We start from the raw sequence: 9,283 nt of genomic DNA on the forward strand, positions 1-9,283 counted from the left end.
ATTGTGTTTACACAGTTTTGATCAAATTCAACTCACTTTTCAAATTATTAATCACCAAAATGATCAATATATTCCTTTTATAAATAATTGGGTCATTTTCCATGTTTCTTTTGACTTTTGTTACAATATAGGATTGTGCGGTGATTATAAATAGTCCTGCATTTTCTTCCACTTTCATTGCAATTCACAATTTCTTTCCTTCTTCTCATTGCAATTTCTCTGTATGTAGGAATCTCCTCATCACTGTAAATGCAAATCTCTCTTTCCATGTTGTCCTATGATATTTATTGGTGGAAAGTTAAAAACTCAATGTGCGATTTATCAAATATATTGTTTGTTTTCGTTTTTCTGATATGTTGCATAATTGCATGTATTATAGATGTTTATAATTACATGTATTAGGAGATGTGTCCTTGGAGATTTTGCTTGTTGACAAGCTAAGTTAGGTCCTTGTTGCTTTCGATTAACTGGACTCGACACGTGTAGTTTCTAATATTCGTAAAAGTATATTTGAGGCTTCCTATTGTATGGTTAACCATAAGAACCAGCACTTGAGAAGAAATGTTTGATTCAACTTGAGATTTCCTATCTTTTCATTGCCGTATTTCACTTCAGACAATCTTGCACTACTTACACGGGACGTTAAAGATGATGCACGCAAACTCTTTAACATCTCTAGTATTTTAGATTTCGCAAAACTAACAGATGGTCAAATTCAAATGTTCTAGGATGCTCTAAAGATTGTCTTCAATTAAGATTTTCTATGACTCAGTTACGGAATAGTTGTTTGTGTAAGAATTAAGATTGTCTTTTTAAGTTGAGGTGATTATTTGGGAATGTAGTTCTTGAAAAGGTGATTACCAACGAAAACTGAAATTAAATAGGTCTTGCTAGCATTCTTAAACTGCAAGATTATAATAATAGACTTAATCTTAGTTACTATGATTCAGTTACGGAATAGTTGATGTAATGTTCTATTTGTGACATGCTCTAAGTAATGTTGATTTATCTTTGAATTGTTATTTTTATTATCTTTTTTTTTTGTATTGTTGATTTAAGGTATGTGAATTTCTTTGAATTGTTATTTTTATAAACTTTTAATCAAGAAAACAGAGATTTTTTTTTTCACTTAGTAGAAAGTTGGGAAATCGCGAATCGGTAACTAGCCAACTTGTTCTTCCAATGAAGGTTTGGAAATAGTCTTTGCAGGTTCCTTGCAAATTGATACCTAAGATTGTAGAATAATTAAACGTAAAATTATTCTCAAATAAAAATTAACATATACATATAAACATGAATTGAATATAAGCAAAAGAGAAGGATCGATAAACTTATCTGTTCTTAATAATTTCAGATAGCTAGAGTACGACATAACCTGTCAATATCCTTCACCAACAACTCATATGTAACCTACAAAATAACAAACAGTTATATAACATGAGGCGTGACAAAGTCACTATCCTTAAGGATTTATCCGCCTCATAAGCGTATATCCTCCCATGATACAACATGTTCTTCACGTGGTCAAAACACCATGACATGTAGTTTATAAAATCATGAAATAGAGCAGGTGTCAAAAGGACCAATTTATGTTAACTTTTGAAATAAAATAAAACTCTAAAATTACAACAATCCCCCACATATTTCAAAAGTTAAAATAAAAGGTTAAAAGGAGTTTTCGTGGGTAAACATCGTAGATGTAATGCATCGGAACGGTATAGCAAGCTATGGAACCCGTCTTAGACTGATGAGGCTTAACAAACAGTGAATTGGTTTAGCAAGTTATGGAACCCAAGACACTTGGTGTATGCTAGAGGTCTCACAATCACATTACACCCCCACAATTCTTACTGTTACGCGGTTGTGCGCTAATAGGCCGTGCGCGTGCCTGGTATTCATGAGTGCTCTAGAGACCCGCCACGGTCTCATGCAAGCGGCCCCACTTGACACTCATATAGGTGATTCCATCTAGTGTATTGATAGAATTATGGCAAGTGCACCAAATACTATCGAAGTAGTAAAAATATCGTTCCCACGAGGACTGTTTTTAACTTCAATAATTCAATTTCGTTATATAATTAGGATGTATAAAATTTATTTTGTTTTGCCACTAGGCGGTAGATTTGGTTTGATTTTAATTAAATCAAGAAACAGAAAAGATTTGATTAAGAAAATAGGAGAGAAAGATGAGATCAGATCCGTCGAATCCTCTAAGTTCCCCTAATTGGTCTACTGCACCTATTTGTTATGAACCCTCTTCTAATTTACGATGATTAACAAATTAGCCCTAATCAATCCCTTGAGTTAGGACCCTCTTCTTAAACTACAGCCCCTAATTCCTTAGGTGGTCTAATAATTCTTGAAGGTTTTACCGAACGTTAACCTATTATCACTAACAAACGATTATCTATTCCTAGACTAACCCTGTTCATTAGAACAATTCAATTAGGTCTAAGTTGAAAGCCATGGTCAGTGGTCATTCATTCTCACGAAATCAAGTTATATGTGATCAAGATATAAAAAGCATTAAGAACAATTGAATTGAATAAACTAGAATTGAATTCATAAACAAAATAGAGTTTCACAGCAACATGTGTCAATTAGGGTTACAAAGATTCATCTCGGATCTAATCTCTAAGAGATTTAGCTACTCATAATCGAGTTTACAAATAGCATAATCAATGAAATAATTAGAACATACATGAATTGGTAAAAGGATGAAGAAATCGCCCTTCTAGCCGTCTCCGATGTCTCAAAATCGCACTTTGCTCTCCAAAATCGTAACCCTTGTTCTTCAGATTGAGTGCAGTATTTATAGAAGTCATGGGCCTGACCCATCAAAATCGCGCCGCGCCTTGTTAATTGGCGTGCCGCGATTTCCCCTTTACAGGAAGTGTGTATTTTTTGCTTCAAAAATCGCAGCACGGCTTGAAATTGGCGTGGCGCGATTTCCTTCGAACAGACTTCAAATTTTAAGCTTTTTGCACTCCAGAACAGTATAAATTGCATGAGAACTCTATCAAAATGTCACAATAAGTCCCTAATATTACGTAATGACAGAATGTCATCACAACCCCAAACTTAAACCATTCCTTGTCCTCAAGGAATTTGCTTGCAACAGTGACAAACGACAGTAAAATAACAGTTACCTGACAAAACGATAGTACCCAAAAGTTCATTCTCCTTCTAGCTAAAGATGAGCTAGTTTGACTTGTTCGCATCCACCAATTCACAACTCCACACAACAATATGAAATAGGGTTCTACCAGTCGACATGCAGGTCTACATATTACCATACGCTTGAAAAGTTTCTAAATATCAATCAAAGTCAATATCATTACACACTTTTGAGGTCTTTAGGGTTATAACGGGGCTTAGGTGAAAGGTGGGATATATTTGGATAAGTAGGCTACACAAAATTTGAGTTAGGCATTCCTACGGAAGTTATAGCACAAAATTCAATCCTTCAATCATTCACCTTGTGGAATAACAATCAATGCAAAGGTACTAGAGAATATTTTTAACATTTAGGGACAATCGAGTTTGAAGTTACTCGGATTTTAAATGTTTTGTCCCTTTTTCATCATTCAATTTCTTTTTTTTTTTTTTTTTGATACACCATTTTTGTGTATATTTTGCATGACAATCTCATATTTCTTTCATTTTTGTTCTCTTATTCTCTAGTACCCCCACCCCAAACTTAGTTGGTTGCAAATTCCAATAGCAACCCCAAACTTAATCTTTAGCAACATTCTACAATGCCTTAACTCAGAAATTCATTAAGGGACAAGTCCTAAAAGTCTCTAGGCTTGTAATGTAGTTTGTCACCGAACAAAAAGTTCTAATCCTACCGGCTCACAATTGGTTAAGAAAGGATAAATTCAATCAATATCAGGGTAGGCTTCAAAAAGGCTCACAGGACCAAGCATTTTTGCCTCAGTGTGTAATTGACAAAGACCAATTAATAATAGAGAAACAATGCAAGTTCTAGAAATGTAGTTGCATGGAAAACTAATCTAAATATAAGTAAATTGAAAAACAAGATTTGGCAATGAACCTTATGGCTGAGATTTCTGGGAGTATGTGACTACCTAGCAACGCCGTACACTTCGCCTTTGAATCAAGTCACCCCTCCTTTAGAACTTTTGGAATACCGTTTCATCAAACAACTGTTACTAAACTGGAATAGGTCACATGAAACAAAACAAATTCATTAATAAAACAAGTGCAGGAGCAATTACAATAGGGAAATAAGTTCAATGGACTTCGACATTAAAAAGAAAATAAAAACTGAATGTATTGAAAAACAAAGTAAATCTAGTGGGTTGCCTCCCACCCAGCGCTTCTTTATCGTCACTAGCTTGACTGCTAAGGCTCCTCAGAGGTCCTTCAGAATGAGTGCCACCCTTCCTTTAGGTAGGTCACCACCTAGGTATGGTTTAACTCTTTGTCCATTAACTTTGAAACTTCGATCTCCTTCAGGTATCACTAGTTCAACAGCTCCATATGGTGACACACTTTTGACCAAGAATGGTCCAGACCATTTTGACTTGAGCTTCCCAGGAAACAGCTTCAACCTAGAATTATACAACAAAACTAGTTGTCCACAGTTAATATCCCTAGGCACTAAGTTTTTGTCATGATACCTTTTTGTCCTGGCTTTATAGATGAGGGCATTTTCATACGCTCTAAGCCTCATCTCCTCAAGTTCATTAAGTTTCAAAATTCTTTTCTTACCAGCGGCTACTTGATCAAAATTCAAGGCCTTAATGGCCCAATAAGCTTTATGTTCCAGCTCGACTGGAAGATGACATGCCTTCCCATATACTAACTGATAGGGTGAGAACCCAAGATGGGTCTTAAAGGCTGTCCTATATGCCCACAGTGCGTCATCTAATTTCCTAGACCAATCTTTCCTATTTGACGCAACTGTCTTCTCTAGAATCTGTTTCAGCTGTCGGTTTGAAACCTCTGCTTGACCACTAGTTTGTGGGTGATAGGGAGTTGCAACTTTGTGCTTAATGTTATACTTTTTGAGCACATTTTCAAGAAAATTATTGCAAAAATGCTTCCCCCCATCACTGATCAATACTCTAGGAGTTCCAAACCTAGTGAAAATATTCTTTTGAAGGAAGTTGACAACCGTTTTGGCATCATTAGCAACACATGGTATCGCTTCAACCCACTTTGTAACATAATCAACACAGACTAGAATATGGAGATAAGAGTAAGAGGAAGGGAATGGTCCCATAAAATCAATACCCCAACAATCAAATGGTTCAACTTCAATGATTCCTTTTAGGGGCATTTCATTCCTCTTTGATATGTTACCTGTCCTTTGGCATTTGTCACATCTTGTGACGAAGTCGTGGCAATCTTTGAAAAGGGTGGGCCACCAGAATCCACTTTGCAAAATTTTTGCAGCTGTTCTTTCTCCACTGTGGTGGCCTCCATAAGCTGAGCTATGGCAGTGCCACATGATACTATGTGCTTCCTCACCTGCAACACAACGTCTAATCAAACCGTCAGTACCTACCTTAAACAGATAAGGATCATCCCACAAGTAGTGGTTTGCATCTTTGAAGAACTTTTTCCTCTGAGGGTAGGTTAGATCATCAGGAACTATGTTGCCGGCCTTAAAGTTTGCCATGTCAGCAAACCAAGGTCTTTCTCCAATAGCAAACAACTGTTCATCGGGGAACTCGGCCTTGATGGCCTTCTCCTTCTTTGTCACCTCGTCATTCTCCAGCCTTGAGAGGTGGTCAGCTACCACGTTCTCGACTCCCTTCTTGTCACGAATTTCAAGATCAAATTCTTGCAATAATAGGATCCACCTCAACAGTCGAGGCTTTGAATCCCCTTTTGTTAAGAGATATTTGAGAGCTGCATGATCTGTAAAAACAATGACTTTGGAGCCTATTAGATAAGAACGAAATTTTTCCAATGCAAAGATTATCGCAAGCAATTCCTTTTCAGTTGTGGAATAGTTAACTTGATTTTCATTTAAAACCTTGCTTGCATAGTAAATTGCATGAAAAAATTTGTTCTTGCGTTGGCCTAGGACTGCACCAACAGCATAATCACTTGCATCACACATAAGTTCAAAAGGTAAATCCCAATCGGGTGCAATGATTATTGGTGCAGTTACCAACTTGTTTTTAATCAAAGAAAAAGCATTTAGACATTCAGAGTCAAAATTAAACTCGTTTTCTTTGACCAAGAGGTTACAGAGGGGTTTGGAAATTTTAGAAAAGTCTTTTATGAACCGCCGATAGAAACCGGCATGCCCCAAGAAACTCCTCACTCCTTTAACATTGATTGGTGGAGGAAGTTTCTCTATAACCTCTATCTTAGCTTGGTCCACTTCAATGCCTTTAGCACTTATCTTATGCCCCAAAACTATACCTTCGGTTACCATAAAATGACATTTTTCCCAATTCAAAACAAGGTTAGTTTCGGTGCATCTTTTAAGTACAGCATTTAAATGGAACAAGCATTGATCAAAAGACTTACCAAAAACAGAAAAGTCGTCCATAAATACTTCAATGTTCTTCTCTATCATATCAGAGAAGATGGAAAGCATGCACCTTTGAAAGGTTGCCGGCGCATTACACAGCCCAAAGGGCATCCTTCGATAAGCAAACACACCGAATGGACAAGTGAAGGCAGTCTTTTCTTGATCTTCCGGAGCCACTGCAATTTGATTATACCCTGAATACCCATCCAAGAAGCAATAAAAGGCTTGGCCAGCCAGTCTCTCAATCATTTGATCCATGAATGGTAATGGAAAGTGGTCCTTTCTTGTTGCGGTATTCAACCTCCGGTAGTCTATACACATTCTCCAACCAGTGACGGTGCGGGTGGGTATCAATTCATTTTTTTCATTTGCTACCACCGTCATTCCTCCTTTCTTGGGTACCACATGAACTGGACTTACCCATGAGCTATCTGAGATAGGGTAGATCATACCTGCATCTAGTAACTTCAGCACCTCTTTCTTTACCACTTCCTTCATTGTTGGGTTAAGTCTCCTTTGAGGTTGAACCACCGGTTTGTATTCAGCCTCCATGTGTATTTTATGCATGCAATAAGCTGGACTAATACCCTTTAAATCAGAAATGTTCCACCCCAAAGCTCCTTGATTGTCTCTTAACACCCTCATCAATTTTTCTTCTTCCAAAGGTGTCAAGGTATTGCTGATGATTACTGGTTTAGAGGCATCCTTAGTGAGAAAAACATATTTCAAGTGAGAAGGGAGTTCTTTTAATTCTGGATTTTTCTCTCCTTCTCCACTCAAAATAGGGGCATCTATAGAGTGCTTACCCATTAATTCTTCTGTTTTTACCGGACCCAACTCTTGCTTGCTTGCTGCTAGTTGCTTCACACAATCACTTACTTCAAGATCTTCATCATCTTCACCTTTTTCTATAGAATTCACAATTGCACGTTCAAGAGGGTGTGTTGGTTGATGTTCACAAGAGTCATCTTTAACTATTTCTTCAACAATGTCAATCCGGTAACACTTGGGATTTTCATCTTTGTGCTTCATGGCCTCAAATATATTAAACACTACTTGCTCCTTATGGAATCTCAACATTAGCTCTCCTTTCTCAATGTCAATCAAAGCACGGCCAGTTGCAAGGAAAGGTCTTCCTAGAATGAGTGGCATATCCTCATCTTCAGCCATATCTAAGATCACAAAATCTGCTGGAAATACCAAGTCATTAACCTTGACTAGCACATCTTCAAGTATACCGAAAGGGTAAGAGATTGACCGATCAGCTAAAGTGATGGTCATTCTTGTTGGTTTTGGTTCCCCACATTTAAGCTTCTTCATCATTGAAAGTGGCATCAGATTTATACTTGCTCCCAAATCACATAAAGCTCTTCCAATGTCTACCGGTCCAATTGAACAAGGGATAGTAAAAGCACCAGGATCCTTCAGCTTAGGTGGCAGCTTCTTTTGAAGAATAGCACTACAATTTTCAGAAAGTGCTATGTTCTCATCATCCTTAGGCTTCCTTCTTTTGGTTAACAAGTCTTTCATGAACTTAGCATACAACGGCATTTGATCAAGAGCTTCACCGAAAGGAATATTCACCTGAAGTTGTGAGAAAAGTTGCATGAACTTCTTGAATTGGCCTTCATCCTTTTCTTTCTTCTTCGAAAGGTGAGGGTATGGAAGCTTCACATATGATGGAATAACCTGTGGTTTGCCTCCATCTTTCAAAATTTGACTCTTCGACTTCCTCAAGATTGAATCTTCATCAATTAATTTCTCACTTTTTTCTCCCTCTATTTTTTTCTTCCTTTCGTTTTCAACTACTCCATGATCATTTTCTTTTTCAACTACATCATTCTCCTCCACCTCAACTACTTCATCAACCTTCTTTGGAGCCTTTGGAACTAAAGGTGTCAAAACCTTTTTGCTCCTCAGTTCAATAGCATTACAAGACTCATTCTTAGGGTTATCTTTAGTGTTACCTGAGAATCCGCCTTTGTTTTGTTCAGCCAACTGCTTAGCTAATTGCCCCAGTTGAGTTTCAAGCATCTTCCTAGAAGTTTCATTGTTCTTTCTTTCAGCTTCTTGACTCTTCTTCATCTCTTCAAAGTTGCCTTGAGTCATCTTCATGAAGTTCATCATAGTTTCCTCAAGAGCTGATGGCTTCCTTTGTTGTTGTTGAGGAGGAGTTAGCATCTGAGAGTTCAAAGCATTGTTGTTTGAGTAGCTTAGATTTGGATGCTTATTAATGCCTGAATTGTAGTATTGATTCTGCCTTTGATATCCTCCCATGAAGTTAGCTTCTTCACTTGATCCTTCCGGAACACATTCACCGTTGGGATGTTCTTCACCACATAAGTCACATTTGATTGCAGCCACTTGTTGTTGCTTATGAGCCAAAGTGAAGCCTTGAAACTCCTTAGTTAGAGCTTCGATTTGTTTGTTCATAGCTGCTTGGTTAGCAAGGATAGCAGTTTGTTCACTCACCCCAAACACTCCTCTTTCTTTCTTTTTAGCTTGATCACGATACTCATTGCCAGCCATGTTTTCAATTAGAGCTTGAACTTCATGATCAGTTTTACTTTTGAGACTACCTCCCGCGGAAGCATCTAGGAACATTCGAGTGTTTGGTGTTACCCCCTCAGTGAAGATTTGGAGGTATTGCTTCTCGGTGAACTCATGATTAGGGCATCTCTTGAGAAGCAAGTTGAATCGCTCCCAAGCATCATACAATGATTCACCTTCTCCTTGCTTGAAGTTAGAGATCTCCATCTTCTTGTC

General features: G+C 37.6%; 1 non-coding gene across 1 annotated transcript; it reads left to right on the forward strand.

Moving 5' to 3' along the window:
* Positions 1–9,176: 9,176 nt before the first annotated feature.
* Positions 9,177–9,283, forward strand: LOC146924575 (small nucleolar RNA R71). Its single transcript, XR_015013040.1, has one exon. It is a non-coding gene; the product is annotated as a small nucleolar RNA R71 (small nucleolar RNA).

The sequence above is a fragment of the Medicago sativa genome, chromosome 5 (assembly GCF_051527215.1).
Source record: "Medicago sativa cultivar Bolivia chromosome 5, Bolivia_mono, whole genome shotgun sequence".
Classification (NCBI taxonomy): Eukaryota; Viridiplantae; Streptophyta; class Magnoliopsida; order Fabales; family Fabaceae; genus Medicago; species Medicago sativa.